Consider the following 20,753-nt stretch of genomic DNA (forward strand, 5'->3'; position numbering starts at 1 on the left):
GCGCAAACCTGTTCACAATACTTCAAGTGAGACTTCACCAGTTCTTTATAAAGTTTCAACATTACATCCTTGCTTTTATATTCTAGTCCTCTTGAAATGAACACTAACATTGCATTTTCTTTCCTCATCACAGACTCAACCTGCAAATTAATCTTTAGAAAATCCTGCACAAGGACTCCCAAGTACCTTTGCACCTCAGTTTTTTGTATTTTCTCTCAATTTAGAAAACAGTCAACTCTTTCATTTCTTCTACCAAAGTGCATGAGCGTACACTTCCTAACAGTGTATTTCATATATTAGATCGCCTATTAGGAAACGAGTTAGGACAAGTGACGGAGGTGTGTGTAGGGAGAGCACTTTGGTTCCAGTGATCATAACACCATTACTTTCAACTTGATCATGGACAAGGATAGATCTGGTCCTAGGGTTGAGGTTCTAAACTGGAAGAAGGCCAAATTTCAAGAAATAAGAAAGGATCTAAAAAGCGTGGATTGGGACAGGTTGTTCTCTGGCAAGGATGTGATTGGTAAGTGAGAAGCCTTCAAAGGAGAAATTTTGAGAGAACAGAGCTTGTATGTTCCTGCCAGGATTAAAGGCAAAGTGAATAGGAATAAGGAACCTTGGTTCTCAAAGGATATTGCAACTCTGATAAAGAAGAAGAGAGAGTTGTATGACATCTATAGGAAACAGGGAGTAAATAAGGTGCTTGAGGAGTATAAAAAGTGCAAGAAAATACTTAAGAAGGAAATCAGGAGGGCTAAAAGACGACATGACGTTGCCTTGGCAGTCAAAGTGAAGGATAATACAAAATAATCTGCAGATGCTGTTGTCAAAGGAACACTCACAATGCGCTGGAGGAACTCAGCAGGTCAGTGAGCATCAGTTGAAAAGATTAGTCGATGTTTCGGACCAAAACCCTTCGTCAGGACTGAAGGAAGAACTTTAGGGAGAGTTTGAAGAATGCTGGTAGTTGAAAAAAACAGTAATTTGAAAGACAAAGGGGTGGGGGAGGGGAAGCAGGGAGGTGATTGGCAGGAGAACAATGCACAGTAGTAGAAGGAGGTGGAACTATGAGGGAGGTGATGTGAAATAAGGATAGAAGAAGCGAGGGGGAGGGAATTACCGGAAGTTGGAGAGTTCTATGTTCATACCAAGGGGCTGGAGACTACCTAGACAGTATATGAGGTGTTGCTCCTCCAACCTGAGTTTAGCCTCATCATGGCAGTAGAGAAGGTCATGTATGGACATATCTGAATGGGAATGGGAAGCAGAGTTGAAGTGGGTGGCTACCGGGAGATCCTGTCTGTTGTGGCGGACGGAGTGGAGGTGCTCGACGAAGCGGTGCCCCAATCTGCGTCGGACTCGGGCTTGGAACCCAGAACCAGGCCAGGGCATGACATGGCTTGAGGCTTGGGGTCTTGGGTCCTGAGCTTGGCTTGGGACCCTCGAGGCTTGGGGTCTTGGGTCCTGAGCTTGGCTTGGGTTAAAGTGAAGGATAATCCAAAGAGCTTTTACAGGTGTATTAAGAATAAAAAGATTGTAAGGGATAAAATTGGTCCTCTTGAAGATCAGAATGGTTGGCTATGTGCGGAACCAAAAGAAATGGGGGAGATCTTAAATAGGTTTTTTGCGTCTGTATTTACTAAGGTAACTGGCATGAAGTCTATGGAATTAAGGGAAACAAGTAGTGAGATCATGGAAACTGTACAGATTGAAAAGGAGGAGGTGCTTGCTATCTTGAGGCAAATTAAAGTGGATAAATCCCCGTGACCTGACAGGGTATTCCCTCGGACCTTGAAGGAGACTAGTGTTGAAATTTCAGGGGCCCTGGCAGATATATTTAAAATGTCGGTGTCACAATGGGTTGCTGGGAATGGACCCAAATGCAAGACACAGACACTAAAGTACAAGGAGCAGGACTTGACTGGAGTAGGAATGTGACAGGATTCAGGCAAGGAGCAGGGACAAGAGTGCAGAGTTGGGCTAGGGAAAGCAGGACTAGGACTAGGAACCATAGACTAAGAGACAAGGCTTGGACTCCGAGCCTGAGACTGGACAAGGACCCAGAACCTGGGTCTTGCCTCGGGCTCGGACCCCGGAACCAGGCAAGGACATGACATGGCTTCAGGACAGGACATGGCTGGGGTCTAGAGGCCTGAGCTTGGAGACAAGACAAGGCTCGGACTCCGAGCCCGAGACTGGACAAGGACCCAGAACCTGGGTCTTGCCTAGGGCTCGGACCCCGAAACCAGGCAAGGACATGACATGGCTTGAGGCTTGGGGTCTTGGGTCCTGAGCTTGGCTTGGGATCCTCGAGGCTTGGGGTCTTGGGTCCTGAGCTTGGCTTGGGACCCTCGAGGCATGGGGTCTTGGGTCCTGAGCTTGGCTTGGGATCCTCAAGGTTTGTTTTCTTGGAGCTGCTTGAGATCCTCGAGGCTTGGGGTCTTGGGTCCTGAGTTTGGCTTGGGATCCTCGAGGCTTGGGGTCTTGGGTCCTGAGCTTGGCTTGGGATCCTCGAGGCTTGTTTTCTTGGAGCTGCTTGGGATCCTCGAGGCTTGGGGTCTTGGAGCTTGGCTTGGGATCCTCGAGGCTTGGGTTCTTGGAGCTTGAGCTTGGCTTGGGATCCTTGCGGCTTGGAGCCTTCATCTTGAAATACGGAGGCTGATAACTCGGAGACTGGAGCTGAGAGACAGACTGGGAACTGAACATCAACAAAGAGCCGGAACTTATCCTTCGACAAGCCAGGACTCATCTTTACCACAACACTAACTTGAGACAGGACAGAACATAGATATAGAGCCAGGACTTATCCTACGACAAGCCAGGACTTAACTTCATCTCCACACCAAGATTTTGGAAACGTGCAAAAGTAACAGGGTTGTTATCATGCGTGACTTTAACTTCCCTAATATTGATTGGCACCTGATTAGTTCCAAGGGTTTAGATGGGGCAGAATTTGTTAAGTGTGTCCAGGATGGAATCCTTTCACAGTATGTGGACAGGCCGACTAGGGGGAATGCCATACTAGATCTAGTACTAGGTAATGAACCGGGTCAGGTCACAGATCTCTCAGTGGGTGAGCATCTGGGGGACAGTGACCACCACTCCCTGACCTTTAGCGTTATCATGGAAAAGGATAGAATCAGAGAGGACAGAAAAATTTTTAATTGGGGAAGGACAAATTGTGAGGCTATAAGGCTAGAACTTGCGGGTGTGAATTGGGATGATGTTTTTGCAGGGAAATGTACTATGGACATGTGGTCAATGTTTAGAGATCTCTTGCAGGATGTTAGAGATAAATTTGTCCCGGTGAGGAAGATAAAGAATGGTAGGGTGACAAGTGAGGTGGAAAATCTAGTCAGGTGGAAGAAGCAGCATACTTGAGGTTTAGGAAGCAGGGATCAGATGGGTCTATTGAAGAATATAGGGTAGCAAGAAAGGAGCTTAAGAAGGGGCTGAGGATAGCAAGAAGGGGGCATGAGAAGGCCTTGGCGAGTAGGGTAAAGGAAAACCCCAAGGCATTCTTCAATTATGTGAAGAGAAAAAGGATGACAGGAGTGAAGGTAGGACCGATTAGAGATAAAGGTGGGAAGATGTGCCTGGAGGCTGTGGAAGTGAGCGAGGTCCTTAATGAATACTTCTCTTCGGTATTCACCAATGAGAGGGAACTTGATGATGGTGAGGACAATATGAGTGAGGTTGTTGTCCTGGAGCATGTTGATATTAAGGGAGAGGAGGTGTTGGATTTGTTAAAATACATTAGGACGAATAAGTCCCCGGGGCCTGACGGAATATTCCCCAGGCTGCTCCACGAGGCGAAGGAAGAGATTGCTGAGTCTCTGGCTAGGACCTTTATGTCCTCGTTGTCCATGGGAATGGTACCGGAGGATTGGAGGGAGGTGAATGTTGTTCCCTTGTTCAAAAATGGTAGTAGGGATAGTCTGGGTAATTATAGACCAGTGAGCCTTACGTCCGTGGTGGGAAAACTGTTGGAAAAGATTCTTAGAGATAGGATCTCTGGGCATTTAGAGAATCATGGTCTGATCAGGGTCAGTCAGCATGGCTTTGCGAAGGGCAGATCGTGTCTAACAAGCCTGATAGAGTTCTTTGAGGAGGTGACCAGGCATATAGATGAGGGTAGTGCAGTGGATGTGATCTATATGGATTTTAGTAAGGCACTTGACAAGGTTCCACACTGTCGGCTTATTCAGAAAGTTAGAAGGCATGGGATCCAGGGAAGTTTGGCCAGGTGGATTCAGAATTGGCTTGCCTGCAGAAGACAGAGGGTCGTGGTGGAGGGAGAACATTCAGATTGGAGGATTGTGACTAGTGGTGTCCCACAAGGATCTGTTCTGGGACTTTTGTTCTGGCCACATGTCCATAGTATATTTCCCTGCAAAAACATCATCCCAATTCACACCCGCAAGTTCTAGCCTTATAGCCTCACAATTTGTCCTTCCCCAATTAAAAATTTTTCTGTCCTCTCTGATTCTATCCTTTTCCATGATAACTTTTCGTGATTTTTATTAACGACCTGGATGTGGGGTTAGAAGGGTGGGTTGGCAAGTTTGCAGACGACACAAAGGTTGGTGGTGTTGTAGATAGTGTAGAGGATTGTTAAAGATTGCAGAGAGACATTGATAGGATGCAGAAGTGGGCTGAGAAGTGGCAGATGGAGTTCAACCCGGAGAAGTGTGAGGTGGTACACTTTGGAAGGACAAACTCCAAGGCAGAGTACAAAGTAAATGGCAGGATACTTGGTAGTGTGGAGGAGCAGAGGGATCTCGGGGTACATGTCCACAGATCCCTGAAAGTTGCCTCACAGGTGGATAGGGTAGTTAAGAAAGCTTATGGGATGTTAGCTTTCATAAGTCGAGGGATAGAGTTTAAGAGTCACGATCTAATGATGCAGCTCTATAAAACTCTGGTTAGGCCACACTTGGAGTACTGTGTCCAGTTCTGGTCACCTCACTATAGGAAGGATGTGGAAGCATTGGAAAGGGTACAGAGGAGATTTACCACTTAGCAGGTCAGGCAGCATCTGTGGAAAGAGAAACAGATGTAGTTTCTTTTTCCACAGATTGTAGTTTAATTAAACAGAAAACAGTGTTTATATTTAATGCTGACACATTCATTCTCAGCTATTTCAAAAACTGTATATGTAGATCCATCAGATCTCTTTCTAACTACTTACTTTCAAGGCTGAATAGAGCATTTTCCAAGTCCCATTGAGCTCCAAGCTGGTCCCCCTAAGTACTAAATTAAAGTTTTTGAAATAGCTGAGAATGAATGCCTCAGCATTAAATATAAACTATTTTATAATTCCTGACCACAATCTTGCCCACCATATGGCCCCACCCTTCTGACTTAAAAGTTTCTCCAACTTGCGATTTAACTGATATATAGCTTCTGATTAAAAATTGGCAATCAGATTAGAAATGTCAGGTGTCCCAAGATTGTACCCACTTAACTCTGATCCTATATTTTCACATAACTCTTCCAACAATAGTCACTGCTTTTCATCCTTCAGACAGTTCTTAATTATTCTCAAATTTTATGGATATTTCTGTTGCTTTATTTGATATGGTTTTCTCTGATAATAAGTCTGACAGTACCATGGGAGACCCGATGCCAAGAGGCTCATGAGAGGAAGCTTGCGAGGTACGAAGACCTGGTGGCGGACTGCAGACATAGAAACATAGAAAATAGGTGCAGGAGTAGGCCATTTGGCCCTTTGAGCCTGCACCGCCATTCAGTATGATCATGGCTGATCATCCAACTCAGAACCCCGCCCCAGCCTTCCCTCTATACCCCCTGACCCCCGTAGCCACAAGGGCCATATCTAACTCCCTCTTAAATATAGCCAATGAACTGGCCTCAACTGTTTCCTGTGGCAGAGAATTCCACAGATTCACCACTCTGTGTGAAGAAGTTTTTCCTAATCTCGGTCCTAAAAGGCTTCCCCAACAACAGGAATGTGAAGTGTGCCCTTTAAAGCTCCTTGACCTAAGTACTTTATTCAATAATACAGCTGTAGAAATTTCATTTCTAGGAAATGCACTAATGACTATTTCCAGGTCATTTTTTATGGCTCTGGAAATTCGTTGCTGTCCATTTGCATCAAATGGTGATTCCCACTACAAATGGATTTCACTGGCTGAACTGGGACTCCCTCCCTTCCCCATTACTTGCGTCCTATATTTTGTGTATAAAACCCATCTCCCTCCAACTCACTGACCTAATGCTCAACCCCCTGATGCCCAAATGTCCATCTTCCTGAACTCACTTAATGGACCCTAAACCTAAAATCCCCAAATGATCCCAGTCCTCTGATAGTTCAGATGCCTTTATTTTATAACAATGCGGAAGAAGCCATTACACCATCAGATCCTTGCCAAGGGAGAAATCTTATTAGTTCAAGCCCCTTCCTATTTTCCTCACTATTGCAATTCATCCTGTATCTCACACACCCATCAACTTCCCTTTGATTCTTTTGTAATTAACCCACAATAAGGAGTAGTTTACAGTACTAGAATGAAGCTAGAGCACCAGGAAAACACACAATGAATGGTTCTCTTTCCATGACATCCTTAAATCAGCCCTGCTCCTGCATGGTACATTCTTTTGTATGGGTTCCTAAGTGGCAAAGAACAAATCAGCAGCTGGCAACAGTGGGTGCACAACTGAAAGGTCATATGTGTGCCCTGTAATGATTGTGTCACATGTCAAGTAATTGTGTGTTGCAATTCCTCCACCATATTGCTTTCCACTGCTGACATCCAAATACAAGTGTATGTGCAGTAATTAAATTAAGCTGTGACATTTTGAGCATGGGTTGACAGAACAGGTAAAGATAATTAACACGTTCAGCCAATGTTAATTTATCCATCATGAGCTTTGACAATTAGTTCCTTTGTTTCATACAGAATGGAAAAGAGATTTGTGGATACGAAACTAGGTGCAGTGTGCATTGTGAGGAAGGTGCGAAGAGATTTCTGTGGGATATGTAGTATGTACAGGTTAAGAAAAGGGGCAAAACATATTAGACATACATAAGAACATAGAATATAATTTGGAAAATGCAAGGTCATCAACTTTGATAGAAAAGATGGTGCGGGTTCAAGTTCAATTATTAGACTATTGTTTCTGACTAGCACCGCTATACTTATGCTCAATTATGACCATTTTGAGCGCATTTCTGTTCAATGTTCCATAAAGACCTATTTAAGTCATGAACTCTTGCTCAAAAGCATGCCTTACTGTTATAGAGTGACCAGACAGCCAATAAAAATTCTTCTATGGTGCCTAGCAAGTTCTGGAGAGAAGATCCAGCCCATCTTTGAAAAGTGTAACTTTTAACTTCTCCTCAAGTCATGGCAGAAACTTCCTGCAACATCTGTGCTTTTTGAAGTTTATTCAAAAAGTCAGATAAAATCTATTATGAGAAGTGGATTGTTGTTCTTGCAAAATATGAGGATCATTCCATGAATAACAAGTGGAATTTACAGGAGTTCTGCACTACAACGAACCAGCATTGCATAATACCTGAAAGAACTTGACGCTAGATGTAAGAAACATAAAGACCTCTGACTCCTCATGCTAAAAACAATCCCAAGAAACTCCCATTCATAAAACATTGCTCACATCAGTCAGATAAAATATTCCTAATTTTGGTTAAGAATCCCCTTAAACATCAACATTTGAAATGAAATGGAAAATATGGGAGAGAGTGGTCATGAAGATTAGTTTTCATGTGTCATTCACATGTGCATGCTGAGTTGCAATGAAGCAGCATCTGTCTCCAAGTGTTTCCTATCCACCCCCTCAGTTCCCACTAGATCGCTTTTGAATCAGGTTTGTGGCAGCTGAGTTCTGGTGTCTAAGCAATGAGTATGGATGGGAGGATGGGGGGAAGAGAAGAGAGAGGAAGGAAAATAAATTGGGATTGAGTTTAAGAGCCAAGAGGTAATGTTGTAGCTATATAGGACTCTGGTGAGACCCCACTTGGAGTACTGTGCTCAGCTCTGGTCATCTCACTACAGGAAGGATGTGGAAAACATAGAAAGGGTGCAGAAGAGACTTACAAGGATGTTGCCTGGTTTGGGGAGTATGCCTTATGAGAATAGTTTGAGTGAACTCGGCCTTTTCTCCTTGGAGTGAAGGAGGATGAGAGATGACCTGATAGAGGTGTACAAGATGATGAGAGGAATTGATTGTGTGGATAGTCAGAGGCTTTTTCCCAGGGCTGAAATGGCTAGCACAAGAGGGCACAGTTTTAAGGTACTTGGAAGTAGGTACAGAGGAGATGTCAGGGGTAAGTTTTTTATGCTGAGAGTGTGGAATGGGCTGCCAGCGATGGTGGTGGAGGCGGATACAATAGGGTATTTTAAGAGCCTCCTGGACAGGTACATGGAACTCAGAAAAATAGAGGGCTATGGGTAACCCTAGGTAATTTCTAAGGTAAAGAAATGTTCAGCACAGCTTTGTGGGCTGAAGTGTTTGTATTGTGCTGTAAGTTTTCTGTGTTTCTATGTTTTTCTATGTATGTTTAAGGCGGAAGTTGATAATTTCCTGATCGTGTTGACTGGGATCCAGGATCAGCCATGATGGAATGGCGAAGCAGACTCGATGGGCTGAATGGCCTAAATCCGCTCCTATTTCTTGTGGTCTATGGTGAGCATATCCCCTACCTCCATCTGCATGGAAACATTTCTACCTGAATTGGAATTGTATATGAAAATCAAAAAGAACTGTAGATATTGAAAATCTAAAATCTAAAAATGAAATACTCAGCAGGTCTGGCTGCAACTATGGGAAGAGGGAAGCTTCTTTTCAGTTCTGACAAATGGCCTCTGACCTGAAATATTGATTTTTCACTACCTACACATGTAGCCCGACTTCCTAAGTATTTCCATTAATACTTATGTACCTCATTGTTGGGGTACCTCACAGTGTTATGAACCCTGCCTGAAAGCGGCTCTTGTCTTCTAATAAACAGCCTTTCTTGGAAGGAAGAGGGTTGGGAATGTTAGATATGTGTGGATCAAAGCTGTTCCAGGGTACCTTATATATACCTGCATGAACTTCTTTGAGTGGATGCATACTAATTGTATTTTTATAAACTGCTCCAAATGCTGACTCTGATTGATTGGTCTTTAATATTGCTGATACTCCAACAAAAGAGGCAAATCTAGGTGTCTGTTTATCCTGACCATTGTCATGGCAGCAGAGCCATATGATTTGCTGTCAGTTAAATCTATGCTGATCTTGTTTGAAAGGCTGCAATGTTTAAAGCTCAATCTTTTTTGTTAAGTTTCGAATTGATAAACATAGCAATAATAATGATACAAAAAGGTAGGGATTACATTGATAGCAGTTAACGTATACAGACACAGACTCCGAATAACATATGTAATTTAAGCCTCCCAATCTCTTAATAACTGAACATGAAAAAGATTCAGAAAATTTTATACAAGAAAAAGTCCCCCTACACTTAAAAAAAAAAACAAAACAAAGGCTGGGCTGGCATGTTTCATCGGTTAAAATCATTATTTGTCATTAGTTCACTCCTCTATGCACAAACAAAAAGTTATTGAAAAGGATTTGGAAAAGGTCAGCTTACATCATATGAAAATGTTGAATAAATGGCCTTCAAGTTTCTTCAAATTTAACTGAAGGATCGACAGTACCACTCCTATTTTTTTCCATGTTATAGTTTGGGAAAACCATTGAAATGTAGTAGGGGGATTAGAATCTTTCCATTTAAATTAAATGGATTGTCTGGCTATTAAGGTAACAAGTGCAATCAAATGACAAGCTGAAAGGGATAAATGACTAGAGTCCATCACTGCTAATCCAAAAATTGCAGTAATAGGATGAGGTTGTAAATCAATACACAAAACCACTGAAATAATATCAAACGTAAACACGAGGATTTCTGCAGATGCTGGAAATTCAAACAACACACATCAAAGTTGCTGGTGAACACAGCAGGCCAGGCAGCATCTCTGGGAAGAGGTACAGTCGACATTTCGGGCCGAGACCCTTCATCAGAAATAATATCAAAAATGTCTTTCCAATATTTTTCTAAAAGAGGGAAGACCAGAACATATGTGTCAAGGAAGCTATCTCAGAATTACATCTGTCACAGACCGGATTTATACGGCAATAAAAACGAGCTAACTTATCCTTGGACATATGGGCTCTATGAACCACCTTAAGTTGTATCAAAGCGTGTCTAGCACACATTGATAAAGTGTTAACTAGTTGGAGAATTTTCTCCCATTTCTCTATGTCTGAAGTTCTTTTTCCCATTCATTCTTAATTTTATCAGAAATACCTAGATGTATTTTCATAATTAAATCATAAATAATTGCTATTAAACTCTTCTGATAGGGATTTAATCCTAAAATTTTTTTCTGTAATTTGAGTTTGATGTGGTATCTGAAAAGTAGGTAAAATAACATTCAAAAAGTTTCTAATCTGTAAATATCTGGAAAAATGTGTTCTAGGCAAATTATATTTATTAGACAACTGTTTAAAAGACATGAGACAATTATCCATGAATAAATCACAAAAACATGTTATTCCCTTCATTTTCCATAAAAGAAAAGCTTGATCAGTTCTGGATGTTTGGATGAAAAAACTGGATATAATAGGACTTGATAGGATAAATTTATTCAATCCAAAAAATTTACAAAATTGAAACCATAATCGTATTGTATGTTTAGTTATTGGATTAATCATTTGTTTATTCAGTTTAGTAAGTGCAAAGGGAAGCAGAGCCCCTAAAACAGAAGCCAATGAAAACCCCTGTACAGACTTACACTCGAGGTTCACCCATCGTGGACATTGAATTTCATACAAATCTTGTGTCCAGAACGATAGATATTGAATATTAATTGCCCAATAATAGAATCTAAAGTTCAGCAATGCCAAACCACCATCTTAATAGCATTGATTCAACCAATCAATGATAAGGACAATGGGGACCATTTAGTAAGCAGTTGTTTAACATGATCAATTAAGGGTAAAAAGTTAATTTTAAATAGATCCTTATGTTTCTTAGTAATTTTAACACCCAAATAAGTAAAATAATCAGTAACCAGTCTAAATAGTGATTGTCTATAGAGTGGAATTTGCATATTTAATGGGAAAAACTCACTCTTATTAAGTTTCAATTTATAACCAGAAAAACTACTAAACTGATATTACTGCAGGGATGGATTTCTCTGGGTTAGAGATATATAGTAACAAGTTATCTTCATATAGTGATACCTTATGCGTCCCATTCCCACAAATAATGTCAAATATATTGGGTGAATCATGAAGAGCGATTGCCAAGGGCTCCAAAGCAATATCAAATAGTAAAGGGCTTAAAGGACCTTTAGTACTTCGAAAAAGCCTAAATAAGGGGGAATCTCTGATTATTGGTAAGTACAGAAGTCAAAGGTCTATGATATATCAATTTAATCTAAGATATGAATTTTGGGCTAAAATTAAATTTCTCAAGCATGTTAAATAAATATTCCCATTCAACCCTATCAAACGCCTTCTTGGCGTCAAGCGAAATAACACATTCTGGAGTTTTAGATGAAGAAGTATATACAAACAACAGGAATTCTGCAGATGCTGGAAATTCAAGCAACACACATAAAAGTTGCTGGTGAACGCAGCAGGCCAGGCAGCATCTCTAGGAAGAGGTGCAGTCGACGTTTCAGGCCGAGACCCTTCGTCAGGACTAACTGAAGGAAGAGTGAGTAAGGGATTTGAAAGTTGGGGGGGAGGGGGAGATCCAAAATGATAGGAGAAGACAGGAGAGGGAGGGATGGAGCCAAGAGCTGGACAGGTGATAGGCAAAAGGGATACGAGAGGATCATGGGACAGGAGGTCCGGGAAGAAAGACAAGGAGGTCGGGAGGGTGGGGGGACCCAGAGGATGGGCAAGGGGTATATTCAGAAGGACAGAGGGAGAAAAAGGAGAGTGAGAGAAAGAATGTGTGTATAAAAATAAGTAACAGATGGGGTACGAGGGGGAGGTGGGGCATTAGCGGAAGTTAGAGAAGTCGATGTTCATGCCATCAGGTTGGAGGCTACCCAGACGGAATATAAGGTGTTGTTCCTCCAACCTGAGTGTGGCTTCATCTTTACAGTAGAGGAGGCCATGGATAGACATGTCAGAATGGGAATGGGATGTGGAATTAAAATGTGTGGCCACTGGGAGATCCTGCTTTCTCTGGCAGACAGAGCGTAGGTGTTCAGCAAAGCGGTCTCCCAGTCTGCGTCGGGTCTCGCTAATATATAAAAGGCCACATCGGGAGCACCGGATGCGGTATATCACCCCAGCCGACTCACAGGTGAAGTGTTGCCTCACTTGGAAGGACTGTTTGGGGCCCTGAATGGTGGTAAGGGAGGAAGTGTAAGGGCATGTGTAGCACTTGTTCCGCTTACACAGATAAGTGCCAGGAGGGAGATCAGTGGGGAGGGATGGGGAGGACGAATGGACAAGGGAGTTGTGTAGGGAGCGATCCCTGCAGAATGCAGAGAGAGAGGGAGAGGGAAAGATGTGCTTAGTAGTGGGATCCCGTTAGAGGTGGCAGAAGTTACGGAGAATAATATGTTGGACCCGGAGGCTGGTGGGGTGGTAGGTGAGGACCAGGGGAACCCTATTCCTAGTGGGGTGGCGGGAGGATGGAGTGAGAGCAGATGTACGTGAAATGGGGGAGATGCGTTTAAGAGCAGAGTTGACAGTGGAGGAAGGGAAGCCCCTTTCTTTAAAGACATCTTCCTCGTCCTAGAATGAAAAGCCTCATCCTGAGAGCAGATGCGGTGGAGACGGAGGAATTGCGAGAAGGGGATGGCGTTTTTTGCAAGAGGCAGGGTGAGAAGAGGAATAGTCCAGATAGCCGTGAGAGTCAGTAGGCTTATAGTAGACATCAGTGGATAAGCTGTCTCCAGAGACAGAGACAGAAAGATCTAGAAAGGGGAGGGAGGTGTCAGAAATGGACCAGGTAAACTTGAGGGCAGGGTGAAAGTTGGAGGCAAAGTTAATAAAGTCAACGAGCTCTGCATGCATGCAGGAAGCAGCGCCAACGCAGTCGTCGATGTAGCGAAGGAAAAGTGGGGGACAGATACCAGAATAGGCACGGAACATAGACTGTTCCACAAACCCAACAAAAAGGCAGGCATAGCTAGGACCCAGATGGGTGCCCATAGCTACACCTTTAGTTTGGAGGAAGTGGGAGGAGCCAAAGGAGAAATTATTAAGAGTAAGGACTAATTCCGCTAGACGGAGCAGAGTGGTGGTAGAGGGGAACTGATTAGGTCTGGAATCCAAAAAGAAGCGTAGAGCTTTGAGACCTTCTTGATGGGGGATGGAAGTATATAGGGACTGGACATCCATGGTGAAAATAAAGCGGTGGGGGCCAGGGAACTTAAAATCATCGAAAAGTTTAAGAGCGTGAGAAGTGTCACGAACATAGGTAGGAAGGGATTAAACAAGGGGGGGATAAAACCGTGTCGAGGTATGCAGAAACGAGTTCGGTGGGGCAGGAGCAAGCTGAGACAATAGGTCAGCCAGGACAGGCAGGTTTGTGGATCTTGGGTAGGAGATAGAAACGGGAAGTGCGAGGTGTGAGAACTATAAGGTTGGTAGCAGTGGATGGGAGATCCCCTGAGCGGATAAAGTCGGTGATGGTGTGGGAGACAATGGCCTGGTGCTCCTTATTGGGGTCACAATTGAGGGGTAAATAAGAGGAGGTATCCGCGAGTTGTCGCTGTGCCTCGGCAAGGTAGAGGTCAGTACGCCAGACTACAACAGCACCCCCTTATCGGCGGGTTTAATAATAAGGTTAGGATTAGTGCGGAGGGAGTGGAGAGCAGAGCGTTCCGAAGGAGTGAGGTTGGAATGGGGACAAGGTGCGGTGAAGTCGAGACGGTTGATGGCCCGTCAGCAGTTAGCGATAAAGAGATCCAGAGCAGGCAGAAGACCAGAGCGGGGTGTCCATGAAGAAGAGGAGGGTTGAAGACGGGAGAAGGGGTCATCGGTGGGTGCGGAAGAGTCCTTGCAGAAGAAGTAGGCTTGGAGAAGGAGACGGCGGAAGAAAAGTTCCACATCATGGCGAACACGGAACTCGCTGAGGTGTGGGCGAAGGGGGACAAAGGTGAGGCCCTTACTGAGGACAGAGCGTTCTGCCTCCGACAGTTGAAGGTCGGAGGAGATGGTAAAGACCTGGCACGGATGAGAGCTGGGATCAGAGGGGGGAGGCTGGGGGTGTCGATGGAGAGGGGAGGGTTGGGGTGAGAGGAAGATGGAGCCTCCGAGGGCCCAGGAGCTGACGGTGGGATCTGAGGAAGACGGAGTTGCAGAGTATTGGTGGGGGAAGGGGAGACGGGAGTCACAATAGCAGCACATAAAGACCCAGCCTGGAGTTCAAGGCTGGGATCTTGAGAGCTGGGATCAGAGGGGGGAGGGGGGAGGCTGGGTGTGTCAATGGAGGGGGGGGTTGAGGTGAGAGGAAGATGGAGTCTCCGAGGGCCCAGGAGTTGACGGTGGGATCTGAGGAAGACGGGGCTGCGGAGTGGTGTTGGGGGAAGGGTAGACGGGAGTCACAACAGCAACACATAAAGACCCGGCCTGGAGTTCAAGGCTGGAATCTTGAGAGCTGGGATCAGAGGGGGGAGGGGGGAGGCTGGGGGTGTCAGTGGAGAGGGGATGGTTGGGATGAGAGGAAGATGGAGCCTCTGAGGGCCCAGGAGCTGACGGTGGGATCTGAGGGAGACGGGGTTGCAGAGTGGTGGTGGGGGAAGGGGAGACATAAGTATATACAATGTTCATTAACCTCCTAACATTAAAATACGAATAACGATTTTTAATAAATCCTGTCTGGTCATCAGAGACAACTTGTGGCAATACATTTTCCAATCTAATTGCTAATATTTTGGAAAAGATTTTGGAGTTCACATTCAACATGGATATAAGTCTATATGATGCACATTCAGTGGGGTCTTTATCTATTTTAGGAATTAAAGAAATAGATGCTTCATAAAAGGACTGTGGTAATTTACCTACAAATAAGGCATCCTTAAAGATTCTACATAACCAAGGAGAAAGTAGATTTGAAAAAAATTTTAAAAATTCTACTGTATACCCATCCAGACCGGGTGCTTTACCAGAACTCATTGAGAAAATTACTTTCATTATTTCTTCTTCCGTAATGGGTGCATCTAGTGTTAAACATTCATTAAGTGGTAATTTTGGAATATTCAATTTCCTTAAAAATTCATGCATTATGGTAGAATTGTCAGGAAATTCTGATTGGTAAAAAGAGGTATAGAATTTTTGAAAAGATTTATTCATTTCATCGTGGTCAACTATCAAAATACCATCCCGTTTACGAACTTTAATAATCTGATGTTTAGCCGAAGCAGCTTTCAATTGATTGGTGAGTAATTTACACAATTTATCACCATGTATATAAAATTGACTCTTAGTTTTAAGTAATTGATTTTCAATCGGGGATGCTAATAACAAACTGTGTTGCATCTGAAATTCAACTCTCTTTTTATGAAGCACCAGTTTAGGAGCAGCAGAATATTTTTTTATCAATTTCTTTAATCTTATCAACCAATGTACATATTTCATTAATAATTCATTTTTTACAATCCAGCAGAATATGAAATAATTTGCCCACTGATATATACTTTGAAAGTATCCCATATTATCCCATTGGAAATTTCTTCCGTAAAGTTAGTTGAAAAGAAAAAGGCAATCTGTTCTTTAATAAAGTTAACAAAGTTTAAGTCCTGAAGCAGAGTAGAATTGAACCGCCAATGTCTAGTGCTGAAAGTTACATCAGTTAATTTGATTGAAAGTTTCAAGGGTGCATGATCAGAGACAGTGATTACATCGAACTCACAGGCAGTAACAGACCAAAATTAATTGAGAGACGATAAAAAAGTTATCAATTCTAGAGTAATTGTGATATACATGAGAAAAGAATGAGAACTCTTTATCATTAGGATGCGAAAACCTCCGAACTTCTAAAATTTCGGAGTCAACTAAAAAGGAATTAATAAAAATAGTAGATTTGTTTGGAAGTACCTGATTGGGTGAGGCAAAGCTATCTTATCACAGAAACCATCTATCAAATGTCAGAGAGTTGAGACTTTAATCAAATCAATCATCCATGTTTAAATATCCACTTATTCCTACCTCTGTTTACCTTGTATGCTTCCCAAAGTCCAGATAAGAGACATTTAAAAACAAGTCAAATTTAGTTGAGGAAAGTCTCATTAATATCCCCTAAAGGTGCTGATCTCTTCATTTAGAACAACCATTCTGCACCAATTAAGGACACAATTTTGATCAATACATGATTTGTAGATTCTAAATATGCCTCTGCTGAGCCCAGAGGTGGGTGTAGGCCAAAAATCCGGTCCTTGTTTGGCAGATCAGCAAACTCCATCTGATTTTAACTATGCCAACAATCTCTGGTTTCTACTGGGAATATAATGAATCACTAAGAAACATAGAAAATTGTTTAAATTTCTGCTTCTTGGCTATTCTTCTTGTACCAACAAGCCTGTAACACATGTGTGCGCATCATATATCGTGTACATGTCATATTTAGATGCAGTACAATGCAGGAAGAATAAACAAAGATCTTAATGTAGGACCTATATAAATATACGGGATGGCATGGACTCAGTGGGCTGAAGGACCTATCCATGAACTGCTGCCATTTAGAACACTTGGAGCTACAAGCGTGATTTCAAGTCTTCAAGCCATTGTTGCTTATGGGATATGGCAATCAGGGGCACTTCAGGGCTTAAGAGTTGTGCCTCAGGAATGAGAAGCTTGAAGCCATTATTTGTGTGTGTTGGATATTGAGGTGAAGAAAGGAATGGGACAATGGAGCTTGAGAAGCCAACTGATGGTGAGCATCAGGCTCAAGGCAAAAGTGGAACTGGAGTCAGAGCCATTGAAGAGAGTATCTGAGAATTAGTAAACAGGGATGATGAACTGAAAGAGGAGAAATAAGGTCAAAGTGAACTGGGATAGAAAAGAAAGGCGCTGTGGATAAAGCAGTTGATTGAAGAGTTGCTCGGTGTATCTATTAATTGTGTCTGGAGTGCCCTTTTAGGGTGGATTTGACTGTATGGGATAGCAAATTATCACAGTAACTTTCATTAACATGGTGACTCACAAACACACAGAGAAGCTGGATTAAACCAATCCAGCACTCACACCTGGACCAAGGAATATTGTAACCTCAACTCTGCATTCCCATCTACCCTGGTAGCCTTTCACCCCCTTGCTCATTAAGAATCTGTCTGCTTCTACCTTTAAAGTATTCATAGACTTAATTTTCACTATCTTTTGAAAGACAGTGTTCGAAAGACTCCCAACTCAATGAGAAACCTGCTTATACTGTTTGAAATACAGTTTTCACATTTTCCTCATTTGTAAGATGACAAATTTTACTAAGTTTGAAATATAACCAAAATAAACCAGTTTAGTGGCAGAGCAACATGTCCCTTAACCAATGTCAAATTCCACCAGATTACTCCGTGGATATAAGAGAAAGAAACAATGGAAGAATATACTCAATAGGAAGTTAAATTCCATCTTGATATTCAGTTGTTTTTTCAAAATGAAAGTAACTTCTCAACTTCAATAACGAATTATTGAAAAGCATTTTAAAATAAAGAAAAAGAGCTTGCAACTAGCAAGTTATAGGCATCCGTTAGTCCCATGAGACCATGGATTTGCGCCTTGGAAGGTTTCCAGGGCGCAGGTCTGGGCAAGGTTGTATGGAAGACCAGCAGTTGCCCATGCTGCATATCTCCCCTCTCCACGCCACCGATGTTGTCCGAGGGAAGTGTATTAGGACCCATACAGCTTGGCACCGGTGTTGTCGCAGAGCAATGTGTGGTTAAGTGGCTTGCTCAAGGACCCACATGCTGCCTCAGCCAAGGCTCGAACTAACGACCTTCAAATCACTAGACGAATGCCTTAACCACTTGGCCACATGCCAACTAGCAAGTCAAAAAAAGTCTTTATTCAGTAAAATTAACAAAAATGGATTCATGCAAAATTCAATATAATGTAGGATTCAGCAAATAAAAGTCAATTATTTTAATCAAAAGACCATTGCTAATTTCCAACTGGAAAATAGATTCTTTCCATTTAGGAGCACTATTTTTTGTAACTTATTATAACTTTTATGTCTTGTACTGTACTGTTGCAGCAAACAATAGATTTCATGACATATATCAGTGATAACAAACCTGATTTTGTACTGATATTCTTGTCACCTGGAATACCAATGAGGAAGTATTGGTGTAACTGCAGTTTACAGTGTATTGCAGTGCCTGGAGCCATCCTTTTGTTAGTTTTTTCCAACCTTTACTAGACCTGTTTGAATCAATGTAAGCTGTCTATATTTTTCTGTGGATAGCACATCCCAGATACCTAATCTGAAGCTAAGATCGCATGTTGCTGCCCTTATTACATATGCTATACAGTCACAAACTCCTCAGATAGGACACTGCCAGACACTCTGAACCAGTTCTTTTCTTGCTTTGACAGTCAGAATGGAGAAGTCGGCATCCAGTCAGCACTAACAGAGAAGGATGACCCTATACAATTACACCAACACCAGGTCAGATCCGCCCTGCCCGGAGTCAATGCGAGGAAAGCAGCTGGCCCAAATGGAGTCACCGGAAGGATTCTTAACGACTGCGCAGATCAACTAGCGGGAGTATTTACTACCATCTTCAACCTCTCGCTACTACAGTCTGTAGTCCCCCACCTGCCTTAAGTCAGCCACAATAATACCCATACCAAAGAAAAGTACAGTGAACTGCCTTAATGACTACCGCCCAGTTGCTCTAACTCCTATCATCATGAAATGTTTTGAGAGACTCATACTGTTTTATATTAAGTCTGCCATACCTGCTGACCTTGATAAATACTAGTTTGCGTATCGTGCAAACAGATCGACAGAGGATGCAGTCATCACAGCTCTCCACACAGCCCTTACAAACCTGGATCAGGATAACACCTATGTAAGAATGCTGTTTGTGGACTACAGCTCAGCTTTTAATACAGTCATCCCCTACAAACTGGTGCAGAAATTGAGCAACCTGGGCCTTGGCAGTTCACTGTGCTCATGGATACTGGATTTTCTGAGTAACAGACCCCAAAGTGTCAGGATGGGAGAACACACATCATCTACTCTCATCCTGAACACCGGTACACCACAGGGGTGTGTTCTCAGCCCCATCCTCTATTCTCTTTTCACCCATGACTGCTCTACCATTCACTCCACCAACACCATTGTCAAATTTGCTGACGACACCACCCTAACAGGTATCATATCAGACTGTGATGAGACAGCCTATAGGGAGGAGGTACAGCATTTGACAGGATAGTGTTGTCATAATAACCTGGACTTGAATATCACAAAAACCAAGGAGCTGATAGTAGACTTCAGGAAATTAAAGCGCGTCGAGCACTCTGCTCTGCACATATACGGGAAAGAGGTGGAGAGAGTAGAGAGTTTCAAGTTCCTCAGCGTCCACATCTTGGCTGGCCTCACCTGGACTGCCCATACCTCTTATCAGGTGGGGAAGGCCCAAAAGAGGCTCTACTTCCTAAGGAAGCTAAAGCACGCTCTCCTCCCTCATCACCTGCTGATCAACTTCTATCGGACAACTATAGGGAGCCTCCTGATGTATTGCTGTGCAGTGTGGTTTGCCAGCTGCACAGAACAGAACAGGAAGGACTTGCAGCGGGTGGTGAGGGTAGCAGAGCGGGTTATTGGCACAACATTACCCTCCCTCAGAGACATTTATACTGGCAGACTTCAAAAGAAGGCTACTTGTATTTCAAAGGATCCCACTCATCCTGGACATCACCTGTTTTCCCCTCTACCTTCTGGGAAGAGATACAGAGCATTAAGGATGAAAACAAAGAGACTCCTTAACAGCTTCTACCCACAAGCAGTGAAATGTATAACACCCCCTTCCCTTCTCCTGCCCCCTTCCTAAGACGGCAGCAGCTAAATGCATCACACTTCCAGGAATGACAGGTGTGCAATAGTCCTAGCCCCCATCCATATATTATTAATTTTGGAATGCACTCCTGAGGTTTTAGAGTTTATTTTGTGTATATATTCTTTGTCATGCTGCAAAACGTTGAGCTGCTCCACAACAATGACAATAAAGATATTCTTCTTCTTCTTCTATGCATTGCATAGTTGTAGGGGTTAGATGCACTGCCCTTGTTTACACGCAGTCAATGGAAATTTCTATCTATTAACTGACTTAAATATGTAAGATTATGTAAATCTGAATATGGCACAAGTAGAATTCAAATTAAAATAATATTGATGGTGGAAATCTGAAATAAAAGCAGAAATGTTTGTCACATCCTGTGCCTGACTCCATGAGCATGTTATGTTTTTGTTCTGTGACAAATACAACTATTGAAATAAATGGCTCGAGAGAATACATGGTGAAAAGTTATGGAAGCTTCTGTGTGTTCTACATTTGAGACAGAGAATACTCCACATCAATGAAGTCAGAACTCAAGAATAAGGCTTACCTTAATAATTTTTCCTTTTGAAACCTTCCAGTTGTGAAATCTGGATGATACTTACAAAATGATGCTTCAATAAGGCTGTTAACTATCACCTTCTCAAAGGAGTGAGAGGTGAGCAATGACTGTTGGCCTCATTCTGTAACTGA

General features: G+C 42.8%; 1 long non-coding RNA gene across 1 annotated transcript in view; it reads left to right on the forward strand.

The window, feature by feature from the left end:
• LOC140191697 (uncharacterized) overlaps positions 1 to 18,657 on the forward strand; it is a 37,572-nt gene extending 18,915 nt beyond the window's left edge. The window contains exons 2-3 of the long non-coding RNA XR_011883881.1: positions 8,554 to 8,673; positions 18,592 to 18,657. This is a non-coding gene — a long non-coding RNA (uncharacterized lncRNA). The remainder of the gene's footprint in view (positions 1 to 8,553; positions 8,674 to 18,591) is intronic.
• The last annotated feature ends 2,096 nt before the right edge of the window (positions 18,658 to 20,753 follow it).

This window comes from Mobula birostris, chromosome X (genome assembly GCF_030028105.1).
Source record: "Mobula birostris isolate sMobBir1 chromosome X, sMobBir1.hap1, whole genome shotgun sequence".
Lineage (NCBI taxonomy): Eukaryota > Metazoa > Chordata > Chondrichthyes > Myliobatiformes > Myliobatidae > Mobula > Mobula birostris.